This window comes from Anser anser (assembly GCF_964211835.1).
Source record: "Anser anser genome assembly, chromosome: 4".
Taxonomy (NCBI): domain Eukaryota; kingdom Metazoa; phylum Chordata; class Aves; order Anseriformes; family Anatidae; genus Anser; species Anser anser.
The window spans coordinates 37,907,689-37,927,525 of record NC_139724.1 but is presented as its reverse complement, the minus strand read 5'-3'; the positions used below and the strand labels follow the sequence as shown (position 1 = coordinate 37,927,525).

The 19,837-nt window shown below is 43.0% G+C and overlaps 1 protein-coding gene across 7 annotated transcripts in view; it reads right to left on the bottom strand.

Annotated features, from left to right (window-relative positions):
* Positions 1 to 19,837, bottom strand: part of MAML3 (mastermind like transcriptional coactivator 3) — a 273,831-nt gene that overhangs the window by 193,667 nt on the left and 60,327 nt on the right. Inside the window, exon 1 of one of the 7 annotated variants that reach the window (XM_083834884.1) lies at positions 10,832 to 19,829. The exons of the other annotated variants lie outside the window; for them this stretch is intronic. The gene's annotated coding sequence lies outside the window, so the exon portion shown is untranslated. Of the gene's footprint in view, positions 1 to 10,831; positions 19,830 to 19,837 lie in introns of those variants that run through there. 7 annotated transcript variants of the gene reach the window in all.

The window sequence follows — 19,837 nt, the reverse complement described above, 5'->3', positions numbered from 1 at the left end:
CCCCATAGTGCACCGTGCAGCAGCAGCAGCTTCGCTGAGCAGCATGGCTCCTCAGATGAGCGCCACTACCAGTGGGACAGGGAACCCTGTGCCAGGGACAGCGAGTGGCAGCTCCTCCTCCCCATTTCACCTCTTTGACAAAGTTCCCAGCTACCCCCACATTTTCATTTTAAAAGCAGAGATGCAGGGAATAGCCTCACAGTTGAGTGCCTCCTGATCGCCATCCCTAAAAGATCACCGTGTGCTTTCCATTTCCAGTGGAGAATGCCAAAACATTATTCCTTTGTCCATGGCCACAGCCATGATTAGGATGGACTGATCAAGCACTTTGCCCCGGCACAGGAGGTCAGAGGAAAATGAGACTCGGTTTGCACCTGCAGAAGGGGGACATTACTGCCCTGCCTCGTAGGGAACTGAGAGGACTGCCACGTTACAGACTGCAATGTGACAATGGCAAATGCCAGCAGCACCTACTTTGAACCATGGCAAATGTCAGGCAGCACGTGTCCTGGCCCCTCATCCCATGCTGGATATGAATACAATACCTTCTGGCAGAGTTTATTCCTGGAGGACCAGGTCACAATTGTAATAAATGAGAGAAGGTTTGCCTTGTGCTTGATGCTCCCTGTCCCAATCCTTCCTGCTCCTCCAAGCACCTTCACACAAATTGGTCAAAATGTCAAAGCCCCAGTTCAGTTGGCATGCAATGCCTCTTGGGTTAGTAAACTACTACAAATCAGAGACAGACAGACAAAAAGATGCAGTAATTTATTAGAAAGTTTCATCCACCGGTGTCCAAACCACACTAGTAAATAGAAACGTCAGCTGACCGCCCATTTTAAAGCCATATTTTTAGCTGGATGCTTTAGGCTGCGGTGTCAGCGCCGGGACCTGAATGCTCCATTCACAGCCCTACGTGCGCCTGCCATAGGCTGTTGCCATGGGTCGGCCGGCACACAGTAACGCGACTGTGCGCTTGGGCCCCCGGCTCCTAACTCTCAGCGCCCGAGCCACAAGGTAAATAAAAAGCCAGTCTTTTTTGGTCTGTACTTACAAGAACACAAAGAGGTCTGAGGACCCTCAGCCCCAGTGCAGTCCAAGCACGCCCCTGGATACTGGTGTTACCTCCAGCAGTCATGGCAAACTTAAGGAGAAGCAACACTGAGATCTCACCAGCACCGTTTTAACACATGATCCAAACCAAATGCTATAACCGAGGCATGCAATAGCATCTCTACACTTCCATGGAGCTGTGCCTCCCTTCCCAAGCACGAAAGGAAGGCTGCACCAGCATGCACCCTCTACCCACCCAGAAGGGCGGCCATCCTGCGGCCGAGCACGAGCTGCCCATGCCAACCACGGGGTGGCTTTGGAAGGGGCAGCAGGCCTGGCCTGCCAGGAGGCTCGGCCTACAGAGCAGAGCCCACACAGCATGGGCCGTGCGGTCTCTGCTGACAACAAGCAGCCAGAGCCCCGCTCTCACCCCGCACTCTTCAGACAGCGGGACAGACTTTTCCGCTGGCGTAAAGCAGGCCCCTCGGCGGACCTGCACCAGCAGAGCCTCTGGGCCAGGGCTGCTATCGGCAGTGCCCCCTACCCCTTCCTTCTGGCACTGGTTCAGCACTATCTCAAAGGGAAGGGTGCCACCTACAGCACTGCGAACAACTCTTCCTCCAGCACCATGGCTTTTCTTGGATGTCTCCCAACGAAGAATTAAGCAGGTCCAGCCACCTGAAATGGAAGCTGGCCGATTCTTCCATGACCAAGAGGTAGAACTTGTCCTCAAACTGTTTTTTACTTTACAGATACAGAGGTATGGTGTCTCAGACAGATTCCTCATCTATATCCCCTTTGCGTCTTACTGAGTATTTTCCTCTACTACTACACTTGCATGTCAGTACTATCAAGAACACCGCATTAGCCTAAAAAACAGTAGTTAGGCAGAGTATCAAACATGCTTTACTTCGGAACTTCTTCAAAGAAGATTTGACCCCAGCCCCTCAAGCTTATGACCCAAATTCCTTTTCCTCCATTCCATGGGAAGGATCAAGGCAAGTAACAGATTTTCACTCTTGTACGAGCCACAGATTCGTCTCTTTTGGAGTTCCTGCGTGTGTGACATCTGACCTCTGAAGAGGTATTAGAAGTGAGGCGCCGCTTCCTGTTTTTAATCTTGCTAAAGCCTTATTAATTCATATGGGGATGCATAACCAATAGGGTAGAGCCTGAAAACCAATTCTCTCTCTCACAGAAGCACGCCGGCTCTATCCGTCAATGCTAATCTGAGATAAATATCCCTGTGCAGAATACACAACAGGCACGCTGTCCAGAAGGAAGACAAAGAAGTTGAATTCGTCTGACAGAACCCACCTGCCATTGTTAATGAAACGGTCGACAAATGAATAGGTATCCATAGCCACTGCAAAAACTAAAAGAATAATCCAGTAAACCACAGCAACAGTTCAGCTAAATATAAGGATTAGGTTCCCTTTTCTTCGTGCTCCAATTTTTATTATGCAAGAATTTTTCTAATTATTACAAATTTGCAATGAAATGTAATCTCTGGTCACAGTTAAGAATCTACCGTCAGAAAACAGGAAAAAAAATCGGAATTAATTATCTTTTTAATAGCTTGAAAGAATAAACTGTTCCATTCATAACTACCCGAGTGTTCTCCCTATGAGGAGTTGAGGAATGGCCAGCGAGCCAAGGGCCACACCAGCATGCTTCACTGAAGCTTGATGTGGTCAGCAGACATCTCGCCTAGCAAGTTCTAGCAGAGTCTGAAAACCAAGGATACCACGAGGCAAAACGCAGTGCCTAAGCGCCAGGCAGGCAGCTCATCTCCACACTTACAGGCCTGTGCTTGGGGACAGGCCAGGAGGCAGCGGGATAGCCACACGCTGCCACCAGCCAGAACCTCTGCCAGCACTGCATACAGCTGGCCCGGAGCGAGAAGTCGCACGGGGAACAGGCCAGGAAAGGTCCCGAGCCTACCTCTGCACCAACCCTGCCATCCCGGCGCCCCGTGGCCCTGCCGTGGCCTGGCAGGAGCAGCAGCTGGGAAGGCCTGCCTTCCTCCTCCTCGCCCGCCGTCAGACACAGGGCCTCCGTGTGGCAATGGGGCTCTCATTCCCTAGGGCTCGCTCATGCCTGTAGCTGCCACGAGGATCCTGAGGATCCCAATCCTTGTCATGTGTGGCACAGGGGGAGGGGAAGGCAGGGGGACCGCTGCAGGCACTGCTTTGGCTGGGATCTCGCGCGTGCACACCAGAGACACCATCCTCGCTAACACCGTCCTCGCTAACGGTTTCACGCTGCGGCTCACTGGCGAGGAGCCAGCGGGAAAGGCCAGATGGAGAAGAAAGTCTGGTGGCCTGGCAGCGGTGACCCAGCGCAAAAACACCAGGGCAGAAAAACAAACGCCTGACAGCAAAACTGCTCCTCTTGTACTCTTCTGAGGCATTTGGCCTGTTTTCACCCTCACTCTTACTCCCACAGCTAACAGCCAAAGACTTTAAACCCATGAGGAAACCACTATGACCCAAGGAGCCTCTAGCCTTCACAAGAGCAACATCCCACCAGTCAAACTGGGGGGACATATTGCTCTGAAAATTTTATATAACCTCTCATCTATGTGGCTTCATATATATACATACATATAATATTTATATCTATTTATATATTTTGGCTTCCTAGCCTTTATATGATGAACACAGTAAGCAGGAGGAAAAGAAAAAAACAAAAATGTGAATCATACTCAAAAATGGGGGGAAACACCAGAGAAACACCGTCAGTGACCAAAGAGACCCACACCTATACATCATGCACTTCCTCATCTACCACGCTGCTCCTCCGTCAGCATGGGCATCTTCAGCAGGCAGTTCAAAGCAGCTGCAGGCCACTGCTGTAGCTATCAGCATGCTGAAGAGGAGAGATGATACTCGGCACCTGCTTTGCCAAATGAGGTGTTTTCAGGCAAAAAAATACCAGATACGGATGTATCTGCACATTTAGTACTTGCATACAGTGACTGGTTCTGTATTAACGAGCCACCACGCTCATAAACAGCAAGTCAGATGTTCAACCGGACAATCACGTTCAACTGGACACGTCAGTTAGCCATCTCCAGCCTCATTGTCAATGCACGTGTTAATGAGTACCTAACTGCATTTTTGTTCTGGTATTTATTTATTAGCCTCCCAGGCTTAATTTATTCAGATTCATTTCCATACAGATGCAACATCCTGTGCTCATAACCGCACTGGTCTGCTAGGCTTTACATCAACCCAACATCAACCTTAGTCTGAGGGACTTTATTTTTTAAATTAAACAATAGGACTAAATTTAACCTCTTACCCTGTAGATTTCTGTATATATCAAAACCTCACGAGTCCAGGGGTGTGTGGGCTTGCCAGCTTGATGCAGCATGCAGAACCAGTGCTTTGCAGCAGCTGGGACTAATCCCACCAACACTCTCCTAGTTCATTTCACCATAAGCATGTGCTTCTCACACTGCTGGTCTCCTGCTGAGACCAAGAAACTTACCTACTTCAGTGAGACCTGTCCTAAGAAGGCTTCTTTTGCAGTATGACTGATAGATAAGGACTTAGAGGAATTAAATCCCCTTTACTACTTCTTTCTCAGATGTGTATGAAGGATGGTTTTGCCAACTGCAGTATAAAAAGTGTATTCATTAACCTACTGTTTTGGACATCTGGTACTTGTACACAGTCTGGTGAGCCTCCAACCCCCACGTAACTTTAAATCAACGCTCAGTCTTTCCTCAGAAATAAACGAAAGAAATCCCCTAACAGATCTTCACCTTCCTGAAGGGCAAGCCACAGCATTCCTTCCCTATCTCCCTACGGCAGACATCAGACCAATCCTAAAAAATATACGTGAGAAGGATTAATAAGAATGCTTCCTTTTCTAAGATCGAACAATTAACAGATCTGACCGATGAAAGCAGACCATTTCACAATCAAAAATTCTCAGCAGTGACCATTCCTGTATGTCAACAAGTAAACTAATATTAGTTCTGAAGAAAGCCACAAATCACAATCAACCGTGTCTTTTGAAGTGAAGCCTGTCTAAAGGGAAACACCTACAATGTGAACCTGGATGCCTTTGCTAATGAGTAATGAGAGGTATTAAATTACAGGCTGCCACAGACACCTCCCCTGGAAAAGCCCAGCTTTTACGGAAGGTGAAGACTTACACAACAAGCTACCAGCTCTGAAGAAACCAACAAAGCATTCTCTGTAAATCAGTACTACTTCAAACTCCTCTAGAAATATACCCTGTGTTTTATTCTTTCTTAGTGAGCCACGGTTTGTAAGGCTATGACCCTAAATGTTCATAACTAAGTCTACTTGTTTAATTTCTCTTTCCACCCTGGTTTAATGAACAGTTAGATACCATAGTCGCAGGAGCCATTGCTTTCCTCCTCTCCTGCTTCCTTAATAGATTGCCCTCGTAGTGAATTTTCATATTCCTCATTAACACTTCTCATGTTAAACTCTAATCCTGCAGAGGTGAGAGTACCAAATCTAATCTCTGCCTGGAACACCTTCTGCTGGCCCACAAAACCTGCTCCCGGTCTTTGCTGGATCAGGCCCTCAGACCAGATTAGCTGGGAGTTACTGTGCCTACCAGTGCTGAGAGAAAACTCTACGTTTAACTGAAGTTGAAGTGTTTTCTAGCAAATATGGAAGTAATTTTTCACTGGGGCTGGGGGAGTTTGAAAATTTTTTCTATTACTGTCTCTTTCAGTTACAGCAACTAAATAAAATAATTAATATTAGATAGCTAGAGCATAGATTTACTCCACCACAACTGATGTAGAAAAGATCTGGTCCAGACTTCATAGAAAGGCGAGCTCTTTTGAACCAACTGTGAATACCAGTTGGATTTGGGTCACAGGACGACTGCAAGTGTTCCAGATGTCATTAAATACAGAAATAAAACCTACAGGTATTTCTTAACAACCGTGATGCTTGGCAGATCATTTCTTATGCTACTCCATTACATACACATTTTTATTCCTACAAAAAAAAAAAATCCAACGGCAACTCATTTTTCTAGACTTCATTTTATGTAGAATATTGATGCAATGTGAGCCTGCAAAGAAAAGGTCTGGATCTGGCTACATTACAAATGTAACCAGGAAAAGGAGACCAGGCCACACGCATGTTTCTACATTAATCTGTTGCATGTCATCATTTTCCCATTTTTCCCACAGTCCCATTTTAGAAATTCTATATTTAGTCTACTAGATTTTGATCTTTTTCCATGGTCAGAAAGGAAAGGTTGGTCACTGAGATTTGCTAATTTTTTCCTAATCATAGATTCTGGGGGCCAGGGGAAACGTATGCAAAGATATTTTATTGTTTTACACTTAATATCTAACTCCAAAGAGCAAAAGAGAAAAAAGTGTTCTCTTATATATGCATTTACAAATTAAAAGTGGGCCTGGTATTCCAGCAACCTCCAGCTACGCACTTTCCAATATGGTCCATGACATTACAGTGTGCAAACCACCCTGAAATTACTCCCAAAATACAAAGGTTGGTTCTGTCCATAGAAAATACCATTTGCTAGATGATCTCTACTGAGTGCTGAACTGGCAACAGTACCAATTACATTTTCATTAGGTAAACATAGATTTACATTAGCATTTTTGGCAAAACTGCATATCGTGCTGTATATTATTACATAACCTTTAAACTATCTGATCATTTCAGTCAGTTCTGTTAAATGCAACCTCAAATTTTATGTTTCGTTGTTGCCTCTGCACACCTCCTTGCAGCACAGTGAAAATCTCATTAATTAAAACCACAACAAACCCTGCTTCTTATTCACTCTGATCAATGTTGCATCCCAGGTGTGCAAGGTGCTTCCCAAACATAGTCACGGACGCCCTGTACAAAAACTTTCTAGGAAAGCTTAAAACCTCAGCACTGCCCCTCTGCTTTGTAGTGCAGCAAGAACTATACCATCAGAAAAGCAAAATATCTGCCAAATATTTTCTTTCTTTTAATCCCCAACATATATGCATTTCCGCAAGGAGTTTTACTTCCAAACACACTCATATTTCCCACCCATGTCCATCTAAGGATAGACAGCTATCAGCAAAAAGTTTCCAGCAAATCCAACACAGATTTTACGCTTACTGGTGAACAAAAAATATCTTGATCTGTACTAATAGTTTTATTGTAATACACAGCTGAATAGAGACGATAATAATGAAGAGACAAGGAAAAAAAGATGTATTTCAGTGAAACAGGCTAACAGATACCAAACTGCAGCTGAACAATGCAACTTAGAAGCTCGAACGCACCTCTACTAGTACTTTAACCTTTCCTGATTACATTTGATTTTTTTCCTCTTTAAATGGCTAGTTTCCATGCCCTTAACAGTCTTGGCACTGAAACCAAGACTCTGGAGAAGACATCAGCATTTCACAACCCTCAAACCCACCTGCTAATTAACTCTAAACTGAACATTGTGGAATGAAATCTGGGGCATTATTTTTGAATTTAAACACAAATATATATATTTTTGTCACAATGTCTGCACAGTAGTTATTCAGCAGGAAGAAAAAAAAGAAGTGCTTTCCAGAATCCTCCACCAAATCAAGATTGCACTCTAACACCTACTAAAACAGCAGACCACCACTTCACAATTCACTTTTCAACTGCTGTATTTTACTTCACCATTTTATCTTTCTTACATGTTTTTGATATGTAAAACAATAAATGATTCTGAACTTGCAGCTGGCAAGTAATTTTTTTTTTTTCATTATGATAGCTCACAAAACACAGTTAACATAGCTAAATAAAACTAATCAATTTACCCTGGTTAGTAGAACAGAGCATTCATTAAGTCTGTTTGCTCTAAAGACTGCTATGCACACCTTCACCACCTGGCATCTGAGCATGGACAAAGCCTATCTGATCTGGAGGACGGAGTATGAAAAGCACCATTTGCTCCTGCGATTTCATGCTGAGGGAAACGGGACAGTGGGGGCCAGATCTTGATGTCCTTATTTAGGAAACAAATAATCTCAGCAAGGTCTCCCTGAATTTTAGCCCAGTAAAAATTAAAAGAACAGAACTGAAAACAGTAAAAACTTAAAAGATATAAGCTGTACAGAAATAAGTTTCCTTATGATACAAAATATTTACATCTGCATAAGTTACATCTTTGTGCTTCATTACAATCTGAATTATACTGTTAAACTCCTTATTCTGATATAAGATTCACCAAACAAAAAAAAATTTAAAGGTAGATATCTGAACTGATGAGCACAGCAAAGGAAGCACGTATAGATATCATATAGGCAGGGTAAATGACTCAAGATAGGAGGATGGAATAAGTGCAGCACTAAATGGTAGAGGCTTTAAAGCCCCATCCTGTTCCCACTTAGTTTGAAGACAGAATGCCTGATATAAATCAAGGTGATTTAAATTGCTGATTTTAATCAGGATTGAAATTACCAGGCAGGAAACCCTGAACGGAATAAATCAATCTTTTGGCTTTTTTTTTTTTTTAATATATAATTATTTTTCTAGGGAACGGTCAATACCACCTGGTTGGTAACTATTAAAACATGTAACTTGACAAACCCATATGTCCTTTGTATTAAGTATGATACATTTTCTGGAAACATGGAAGGACTATGCAGCTGTACAAAGGCTATAGTACTTGCAAGACAGTTCCTCTCTCTTTTGAGCTTTCTGCTGGTGATTGCTACAAAGTGAAATTCTATTAAAGCACAGCAAACCACCTTTTCTTTTTTAAATCAATTTTAAAAATACCTTCAGTGTACCTGTTATGTAAGAAGAGAAGTTTATCAAACTGGCTTTTCTCTGTATTTAAAGAAATTTAAAATTAGTAGATACCTTGTATTTTGCCCTATTCCTATACATAGATGGGAAGCAGAAGTCTCCTCCTGCTCTCCAAAGAACCATTTTTCAGGCTTAAAGGCACTAACTGAACAGAGTAAGCTCACAAAGACACCATATCAGCCCAGAAGGTCCCTATTTTCTTGCTTAGGTATTTTAAAACAACTTTGTTCCAGATTTTTTCCTAAATGTTAGCCTTTGCCGGTTTGATTTCCTTTAAGATTTCAGTACAAATATAGCACTTAGCTGCTTTTTTATGCTCGAATCATTTTAACAGGTGACAGTAAGTTTACACATAAGCTCTCTTATTTACACATCTAAATTGTGTTAAATATTTATTTTTTTTTAATGTATTAACTGACTTCATAAATCTGAGGTTATTAAGAACTGGGTGCTTCAGGTTACTGATTTTTATCCACCCTCATTTGAGGGGTGGGATAAAAAACAAAAACCAAACTCCAATCCCCCCCCCCCCATACACATGTCAAACAAGGGCCTGAGCAGAGAAGTAGAAATGAAGCCCTTTGCAGATGAGCATAAACATGACAACTCACAAAGGAGTAACTGCAGTTGACACAAGAAATAATAATCCCTATCCATCAGCTTATTCTGGTCAGTTCTGAACTATCCCTTTGGAATGCAACAGAGCGACAACAGCATGACCTCAAAAACTGGTGGAGGAAGAGTGCTGTATGGACCCGAGGAAAAGGAGCGTTAGGGTATGATACTCCACATCTCAGTCTTATTTCAGAAGGAATTAGAGCAGTAAGACGAGACATTTTAAGTAGGTGCACTGCATGAAAATCCAGACAGAAAGCGCATGCGAGGGGCAGCGATGCTGCCGGGACTGCTTCTTCACCGTGACAGGGACGATGCTACTGGAAATAGGAAAGAAACCCTTCAGACAGCTCCGTAGTGATCAACAGATATGACTCAATTTTAGCCTCCCTGTCTCCTCCTTCAGCTTGCAAGGAACAGGATCATTTGTGACTGCAGAAAAAGAAGGCAGATTCTTCCTTTATCTGGGCTAATCTATTTTACCAAGTATGGCAGCAGTTCTTTGGAAAAAGACACAGAGTAATTGCTACTATTACCAGCATAATCCCTTCCTCTGTCTTAGATGTGACTTCTTCTCTCACTGCTTCTGTCAGTCTACTTTCTGGAGCAGAGGCTGAGTGAACAGGGCATAGTACAGCGTGGTCAGTTACACGTGTGTACAGAAGCGGCCAAAGGCTACAGCACGCAGGGAATCTGCAAGCCTTTGTCACACGTCAGTCTGTGCCAAAACATAAAAAAAACAAACACACACTACATTATGTTGTTTGGTTTACAGCTGTTGTTGAAGCTCTCTCGCTGCACGAAGTGCTGCCCACTGAAAGAAGCCAACCCCGAAAATTATGGAGTGAAAAAAATAAAATCAGAATATCAAAGGTGGAATACAAAAGGGACATGCATTTTGTACAAGCGCTTTAGCCCCAGAAAGAATTAGTACTTTGGCCATTGCTGTGATTTTACAAATCACATTTAAACATCTGGAACAGCTCTCAGCTTGATGGTCACCAACAGCACATGTTATTTTATGAAATCACAATAATAAAGACTAATTCCAATCACTGATCTCAAGTTCGAAAAGTTACACGTTACAAACCATCTTAGGCCCTACCGAAGCAGACAAAAGCAAGGCAATTCACACAAAACCATCACACTATTGACGTGACAGCAGAGCTGGAAGGCAGGTCAAGGCTCAGTCCCAGCAGGACCGTCCTGAGCCCTGCCAGCAGCGCGCCTGGACGCAGCCGGGCTCCCTCCTGCAGCTCCCGTGACACAACTGCGTGGGTACAAAGGAAAGGGGCCCGGGCCAAAGCGAAACAGATCTGCCTGGCGGCCATCAGTGCTGGTGGTTACACAACCCCGCGTGTTACCGGTAGCTTCACAGGACTCCCACAGGCTGGACGGCAGCCAGGACGACCTCTCAGCTATTTTCTGTTTCCTTTAGCTTTCAGAGAAGTTTGCGCTCTCTCTCGACCGACTGGATTTCTACCAGCGGGTAGAAGCTAAATAAACACCCAAGCTAGAGAACAAAAAAGAGTTAATATAAAACCTCCCTTCAAATTAAAGGGACTTCCTTTTACGTAAAGCCCATCTCTCGCTCGGGGCTGCCGACAGCGCAGCAAGCAAGGGGTAGCACGGGCAGCACACACCTCCCACCTCCCGCTGCCCGAGCCCCCGCAGCCTGGGCAGAGCATGGCACACGAGCCCAGGGCTTCTCGCCAAGGCTTCCCCCTGCTCGCAGTAGTGATCCCAAGGATATATATATATATTTTATTTTTTTTTTTAACTTGTGGGAATGGGCTCCAAGTATTATCCATTACAGTCTTGCACCTTGCAAGAGTTTTAATTCCAGACCAGTAACTCCGGGTCAGACTTCCCTGAGCCTGGATCATAGCAGCAATATTTTAAGAATAGACTTTTAATTTTCAGTTTTCATAGCTGTTTTGGTTAATTCTTCAAGGCACCTAAAGTACTCACTCATACCAATGTAGTACTCACTCATACCAATGTACTGAACTAGTATGTGCTAGTATGGCAGATGAATGCTCTTTTTCCCAGCGCTTAATCACTCACTAACTAACACAAACAGGTGTTACTGCCCCAAAACCACACAGCTGGCACTGCTGTGCCCAAGGATGCCCGAGGTGACCGAGATCAGCAGGCAGCTCTGCAGAAATGAGCTGGGCCAAAACTCACCCACAAATGGGGGCCCTTAAACAACTCCTCGAGCCCTTCAGCACCAGTTCTGACAGAGCAGCCTCTTTGGACTTGGCCTCACTGCAAGAAGGAGCTGAATTATGCAATGAATGACAAACTCTCTGGAATCCATACTAAAGTTGGCTGGGGAAAAAAAAAATCCCCTCAGGTGTTCTGGCTCAGGTTTATCAACCATTATAGGATCAAACCACTTTATGGAAGAGGGCTCTGTCACCTCTACTAAGTAGTCAAGTCTGGGAGAGGACATCTCTGAATCCTCTTCCAGAGAGCTCTCCGAAAATGTCCATTACCTTGAGAAAAGACAGTCAAACAAGCAAGCCTCCTGTTTTTTTCCCCATTATGGTCTCCAGTCCATGACACACCATGCTGAATTAGCCCTCCAAAGTCAGTGGCTATTTGCTACAAAAATTCACAATTTACATTTTTGGGTTGTCTTAATGAAAACCCATGGCCATCATTGCTGCATGGTTCAGAATATACTTCTAACATCGCACCAAGTGAAAAAAGCTTCAGGAACCACCACTGGAAAGAGATTGCCATTCCTCCCTTCCCATACATCCTGCTCAATAAGATGTCTCAATCGCAGCCCAGTATTCACAAAAGCAGTGGTCCACCTCATAGCCAGAGAGAAGAAAGCCATCGCTAAAATTATTTAAAATACGGCCTTGTTCTGAAATTTCATCTCCCATATGCAACTGAGCCATTATTGAGACAAACCCATGCGGTGGTAATAGGGGATACTGAACTGAAGCAGCCAGAAAAAACATGTTGCATAAACAGTGAGAGCTGTGCTTTTTTTTTTTTTGTTCTTTTTTGTTCCACCACCACCTTCGGAAGAATTAAACTAACTTAGTCGTGCCAGGATGAAAGGCCTCTGCAGAAAAATGATTTTGGAGGAAATGAAGACTTTTTCCAATCACATAATTTTCTTGAAGTGACAGGGCCCTCCAATTCTTCAAACTTCCACCTTACAAACGGAAATTAAAAATATGGTCCCAGTTGTCAAAACACACATTTACCATAAATAAACCCATTAGTCACTGCAAGGTTCTCTCTATATGAATTATACTGTCTTATGAGCAATTTTAGTTTGAGGCTACCACACTGTAGAGACTAGCTGTACGTCTCTTCTCTGATATTTAAAAAACAAATACAACATCCTCTGCTACAAAGAACGATAGCCTTTGAGCAATGTAACATTTATTATTATAAAGCACTTGTGAAAATGTTTTCTTAATAAAAATTGAACCATCAGTGGACATCATCTGTGCCCAATGAAACCAGTCAGATAGCAGCTGCACATAAATACACACACATTTATGAAATGTATGTACAGATTCACTGTGAGGAATTAGAAATGCAGTATTTATGTGTTTTTTTTTTTTTTTTTTTTTGGCATTTCCACCACCCAGACATAAAATTCACACATGAACACTGAGAACCGTGAAGATTTGGGTCTCCCCTTGCAGGACAGCCACAGGTCTCTGCCACTGGAGCCAAAAGCGGTGCTCTAGTTTGCACTTCTAAAGCCTTTATCCTCTTTCTTTCAGTCAGAGCTCAGTCCACACACCTCAACAATTATTTGAATCCAATCATTCCCAAACTTGCAATATCATCTTACATTTGCCATGCAGCTTTTAATGCCTGTGTCAGGAGTTCTGAAAAGCGTACAATTTGTGGATCTTTAGCACTCAGAGAGGGAGCGGGGGGTTTCCCAGCAAAGATGCAGATAATTCTCAGAAATTTCCCTTACTCAAATTGCTTTTCTTAACTGCCACTCAGTGTCACACGATCCCAGAAGTGTGCAGGCTATATGATAGAAATGACAGCTCTAGATTTCTAAATTCTAAAATAAAAACTACAGATAGGGAGTTTGGGAATGCAGAGCCAGCACTTGTTGACATCAGATCAGGAAAAAGTGTTACAAATAAAATCATCTTTATAAACACTCAAATATAAGCAAATAACTTTTTTTTTTTTTAAGCTTGCCAAAAAAAAATCAGTTTATTGCAAGAACTAGCATAGTTCTCTATGCAAGTATTGGACTGGGCCTGTTAGTAGTAACTTCCCAAGACATCCCCCAAAATTTTTTCCAAATATTACCACCATGCTTGCACTTCTGTCATCTTCTCTGGACTGAACATCTCCATGGATATCTTTTACTCTCTCTCTCCTCACAAGCTCTGTCTCTCAGAGATGAGCTAAATGAAGTTAAATGGCCCTTTTAATACCCCATTATACAAACAATCCCTTCACAACACCACGAAGAGTAAGAGATTGATTTATATCGATATTTACAGAACAACAAAAGGAACAGAAGCAATACATAACAACACTGCTGTCAATAACAAGAGAGGAAAATAAGTATACTATTACTTACTGTTACCAAAATACATGAGACCCTCTGTTCTCTCTGGGGGAAAGAAATGGGTCTCACTGGTGGGACGGTGCATCCTACATCCTAGGTAGGAAACTCAATGTTCTCCTGTTCTCTTGCACCACTAAGCATCTACAGCTTTGTTTTCCCCTCAAGGCCAAACTCAAATTCTTGTGACAAAGACAAGTCAAATTTACCTAATCTGAGTACAGATACTTCCTGTACAGGTAACACATTGACATACATAGCCTAATATGTATCTTCAGCACATTCTGGCACCCTCTGGGACGAGGAAAGGTAGCTCTGTGACATAAGGTCCCTTACTGAAATCCCACCATTATGTAGTTCAGTAATTAAGTAAAGTTGTCAGCTCAGTATTATGGCTGAAACATTCAAATACTGCATACAGAACTTATTTTTGTCATCTATCCAAACGCTAATAAAGTTCTCTCTAAAGCTGGAAAAGGCACCTTTTTGGATCATACAAATCCTATTACAAAGCATTCTCTAAAGAGCTTTTAAGGCATTCTTACGGAAAAATTTCAGTTGCTTTGCCTGAGATGGTAATGGCCCAAGTTGTGCAGGTCCAAGGAGGTCTGATGAAACATGGTATTAATTTTCAAGCTCACCTGTTTAACAGTATGCATCTAAATTAACCACCCCGATGACACGAAGTGCTAACCACCTGCTTCACACACCGTGGCACAGACAGGATAGCTCAGCCAACGACAGGATACGATTATGTCTATGGCTTATCGCCCTGTCAAATCTGTAAATCTTCCTGAAAACCCTTGCTGCTTGGTAGTGGTGTCTGACCTCAGGGACAGAAGCTCATCCTCTCCCTTCCAAAAATAAGAGGCTCTACCACCCAAGGGAAAGGAAATCTCTCATAGCTGTTCAGTAAAATAAGGCCTGCGGTGCACTCCTCAGCATTTCTCTCCAGATCCACCAGAAACCAGGAACACAGCCAGCCTCTGAACCACTGTGAACTACCTGAAATACTTTCCACTTGTTCCACTGGTTTGAGAAACATGCATTGCCTCCTACCTCCCATGGCAATCAAGTTTGGAAACTGGTTTACATTAGCAATGAATGGATACATCTAGGGAGAAAAATATATATATATTGAAATGTAGCTTGTTTTACCAAGATAAAGTAAATCCATCAGGAGAAAAAAAAATACCACACCACTTAACCAACTTTAGAAGTGTGCAATTAGGATTTGGACATAAAGGACTTAAAATACACACATCTGTTTGTTACTAACGTGAAAGAAGTTACTTGGGCAATAGCTTTCACGTGAACTGCTGCAGTCTGTTGGCAGCCTCCAAGACATACGCAACAGGTAACTACGAAAAGCAAGCCTGCTGTCTGCAGGTTCACATCTGCTGAGTAACTTTGTCATACAAATTCGTTATCCGTGCCACTGCAAACTGTTCCGAATTCCTCAGATCAGAGCAAAACCAAAACATCCCTCACCACCTAATTTAACTACAGTGCAGAAAACCACGTAGCACAATGCACTGTAATGCCCTCGCGGATTTAAGACCCACTTCCTCGGGTCTCTGCATTTCTGGTGCAGCACCTTACTGCTTCTCCTTGCAAATGGGAAGCACGTGGCAGCACAGCAGGGGCAAACTTTTGTACCTACCACTCCTACGACTGCTGTCCTACAATGAACAGGACAGCAGTCCTGGAAACATGGGAGCGGAGACATGCCACGTCCCCATCAACATGCTCCTGTCGGTGTGGCAGGCTACAGGGAGGCAGACCGTGCTCAGTGAGGATGAAACCTTCAGCACACGGCAGCAAGACACGACTAAGCACATGGGAAGTGCACCGTTTTCCACAGGTAATAAAGCGCTTAATTTCCCTATCCTCCCCATTCCCACTGCTGCTAGAGAGACCACGAATGGCAGACCACGACGTGTAATTCAAATGCACTGAAGTTCCTCATTGCAATGGCTTCAAGAACTTCCAAGAAAAAAAGCAGAGCAAACAGTGTATTTTTCCCTAATTTCATCCTCAGATTAAGAATGTAAATCATTTTTAGGCAAATTTCTCCACAAGTTTCTAACTAAGCAAAACTGGCTTTGAAAGTAAGATATAAGCAACTAAGAACAGGATGGATATATATACCTACATACATACAGGATATATACACACTTTTTTTTTGTTTTTGAAAGCACTATATGGCCTTTACGGAAGACAGCCTCACCATGATCCACCTGTGAGCACAACGGCTGCATTAGTATCCAGAGAGCTGCAGAGCTCTGTGATAAACTGCAGCACCATATATTTTTGACTTGCTCATCTGCACTCAGGCTACTAATCCATCTCTGCTAGGACAGCTGTAAGACAACTATACTGGATGTTATACCTTTTTAAGCAGAAACAGGCAGCTCTGCTAAAATACACGCACACACAAAAAAACAAACAACCACAATTAAACCAAAAGCAAGAAGATCCTGCCTAAATTATTGCAAGATTTCTGTCCTTGTGTATTAGGATATTAAGTGTATACGGATCTTGTCTAAGAAAAAAAATTATATTTGATATCACACTGATACAGCTCTAATAAAACAGATTATATTTTTAAACAGCTGCGAGCATTTAGTTTCCTGCCTTCACAACAGGAAAGACATTTGATTTTCAGCTTCAATCTTGAATCTTAAAACATGTAAGAACTGCATATTTTTTAAAAATGCATCTCTGAAATAATATGATTTTTTTCTAACAAGTTTGTTTATGCTACTTTTCTCTACAGAGGCCCATCCATATGACAATCACTGTTTTTACTTATTGGCCATCTTCCTGCCTTTACAAACATCTAAGTTTGTAAAGGAAGAGCTCAGAAGAGCTTCTCTTACCTTAAAAAATTAAAAATAAATTAAAAGCATTCCAAAAGCAGGGGGGGGAATTCTGAGGTGAAGTACTTTGGTGGAATTTCTGACATATCCTACCGTTACTTGAGCTGCCCAGCACAACTCACTCCTGCCACGACCCTTCTGAGCAAGCGAGCCAGTGCAAGTTAACTCCTTATGGAGTGGCGTTATGACATATGCTCATTATGAGATCACCATCCACACCACACCTCACAGATCTGGGGAGGAAACAGTTTTGAAACCAGAAGCAATGTCTTCTCAAGTAACTACTGGTGAAACTCAACATTTGAAACACACTGCGTCAGAAATACCGCTATCCCTAACGCTGTTGTCTACCTGCTGTGCTAACGGGTTGGGTTCTGATGAGCGAGTTAATTCTGAAATAAAACATCCAAGAAAGGAGGGGGGAAATGAACAGAAGCACACCTCGAATCACCCATCCCTAACTTACTGTAAAACCAAATCACCTATTCCAATCAGCATTCAGACTAAAGTTTCATGAAAAAAAATCCATTCAGAGATTTATAATTTATGTTATCTTTACTAATTCTCGTATGACAAAGCTACAGAAGTTGCTCTGTGACTTTCTTCCTCCTGGATTACTTGAATAAAAACCTTTGTCATATTGTCCAGAACTGGACTCTGACAGAAGGCAGATAAAACTATGCACGAGACAAGATGCTCTACCTTGGACTTGCCAGCTCACCTAAATATCACCTTAATCCCCTAAGTACGTCAAGACACCACATTCTGTGAATGGCAATACCACCTACGCAGGCCTTTCATAATTATTTTACCCTGTTTATTATTTCATGTGGGACTAAAAGGAGCGTAAGTGCATCTGAGCAGCCTGTATCACACTGCAAAGGTAAACCAAAATACTGTCTCGCCTTGTTTTATCAAAAAGAGCAAAGTTGGTCAGTTTTATGGAAGGAAACCAGGAAATGAAATACAAACACTACTTTTTTCCTCACAGGAAGAAGAGGGACGACCTACCCGATGCAGGTGCCGTGGCCAGCGCTTGGACGCCTGCTTCGGAGACAGGCCGTTCCCCTCAGCCCCCTCAAGGCTCCGGGTCACCACCCCACCTTTGCAGGCACCAGCACCCCCAAAAACCTTCTGCAAGCGCCCTGCCAGGTGCTGCTGAAGCCTTTCACTCCCAGACTAACCACAGCCACACACAACCACCAGGTTTTCAACAGGTAACACACGCGGCCTCACCACCGGCTTAAAGCAGCATGGGATTTCACAGCAAAAAGGCAATACGAGACAGATTCGCCATCCCCAAGGAATCACTTTCTCAAGATAGCAGGTATTTGGACCCAAAATGAAGGAACAAAACAGCGTATTTCATGTGTTCAAATATCCATAGCAACTTTGGAGAGAGAGGGCCCGTGCCAGCTTCTTAGAGCCCTCTCCGGCGGTAAGGCTGCCACGCACTTCACCACACTAACTGGTGAGGGGAAGCTTGTAACTTCGCTCCTCAAAATCAGTTTTGGTTTTGCTACTCCACACTCACAAGTCTCCATTGTCAGCACCCGCTGCTGGCATTTCCCACAACAGAAGTGTTACTGAGAAGGGCAGCGAACCCTGGTGTAAATATCAAGGTAGAAAGTGTTTAAGAAATGAAATGAAGGAGAGAAAATAAATGGATTTTTCTTCCTGTTTTGCATTATGTAGAATACACATTAAAATGTGTTCAAAAAAGTAAGCCCAAGACAACTCCTCCAAGTGAAAAAACATAAAGCCAGTTTTTCTGAGGGTAATTTTCAAAACTGCAGCAATCCAGACCTTAAATAATCCCATGCTAGCAAGTTTGTAGGCTAAAAGTTACTTATGCCATCAAAGAATGAAAACAGATAGCACTGTAACCTCTGCATGGCATCTCCACTTTCACTGGAATGCAAAGATCACAAGCTCAGCCCAGAAATTTCCTGTAATGCAAGGATCCACAGATGATTTTGAACCATTACTTCACATCCAGCGAAGGATTACACGCCAGAGCACTCCAGCCCATTTGGAGCTCGGGATGGCTGCCATTCAGTCACAGAAGCCTGCAGCAAAAGTATGAGTTCGCTAAAGTCTTCAAGGCTACCTGCTTCAATGAGAACCAAAGCTATGTTGAACAAATAAAGATAATGCTTGCCAAAAACATCATTAAAAATTGGTTGTTCAACATTTGCAGCGGTTTTCCCTGTGCTGCCTCACTTATGCCCTGGAATGCAACCCAGGGCAATCAGAACAACAGCCTCCAGCTTCTGGGACCGAAATGAACAACAGCAAAAATCACATCTGAAATGTAACAATCTTTTTAGCAGTCCAAAGACAACTATTGCCAGCTAAGATATAGTTTAAGGTCGTTTTCTCAAATACTAGAGCATCTGTAACCACAATATTCTGCATAATCAGAAGTGATAGGAAATGCTACGATTTCTCTCTTGGCTAAGTGCTGCTCTATCCTCCTTAAGGAAGTGTCTTAAACGATTAAAAAAAAACTCCAATACTTTTCATAACTCTTCCACTCTCTCATCTGCCATAACCAACTCCCTTCCTCCCTTCGATTAAACACAATGAACAAGTGCCATAATATCACCGTGGATTAGATATGAGCCAAAGCAAAAAAGGAAGCTGAAAATACACAAAATGGATACATATCTGTGAATCTTAAACTTATCATTCCTGTACATCCCCTTCCACCAGCAGCACTGATCGCTGGTCTCCCTCCAACCTTACAAATCCTTACAGCACAAATCCTTCACTTTGTCATTTAGAGCACGGTATAAAAGCCAGTCTACATGCACGTGTACTGGTCTGTATAAATACAGCTACGTGGGCACGTTGGCTGCTTGTTGTGATAAGGGGGTCAGAGTCAAGCTGGGGACCAATTCTCTGTTCCT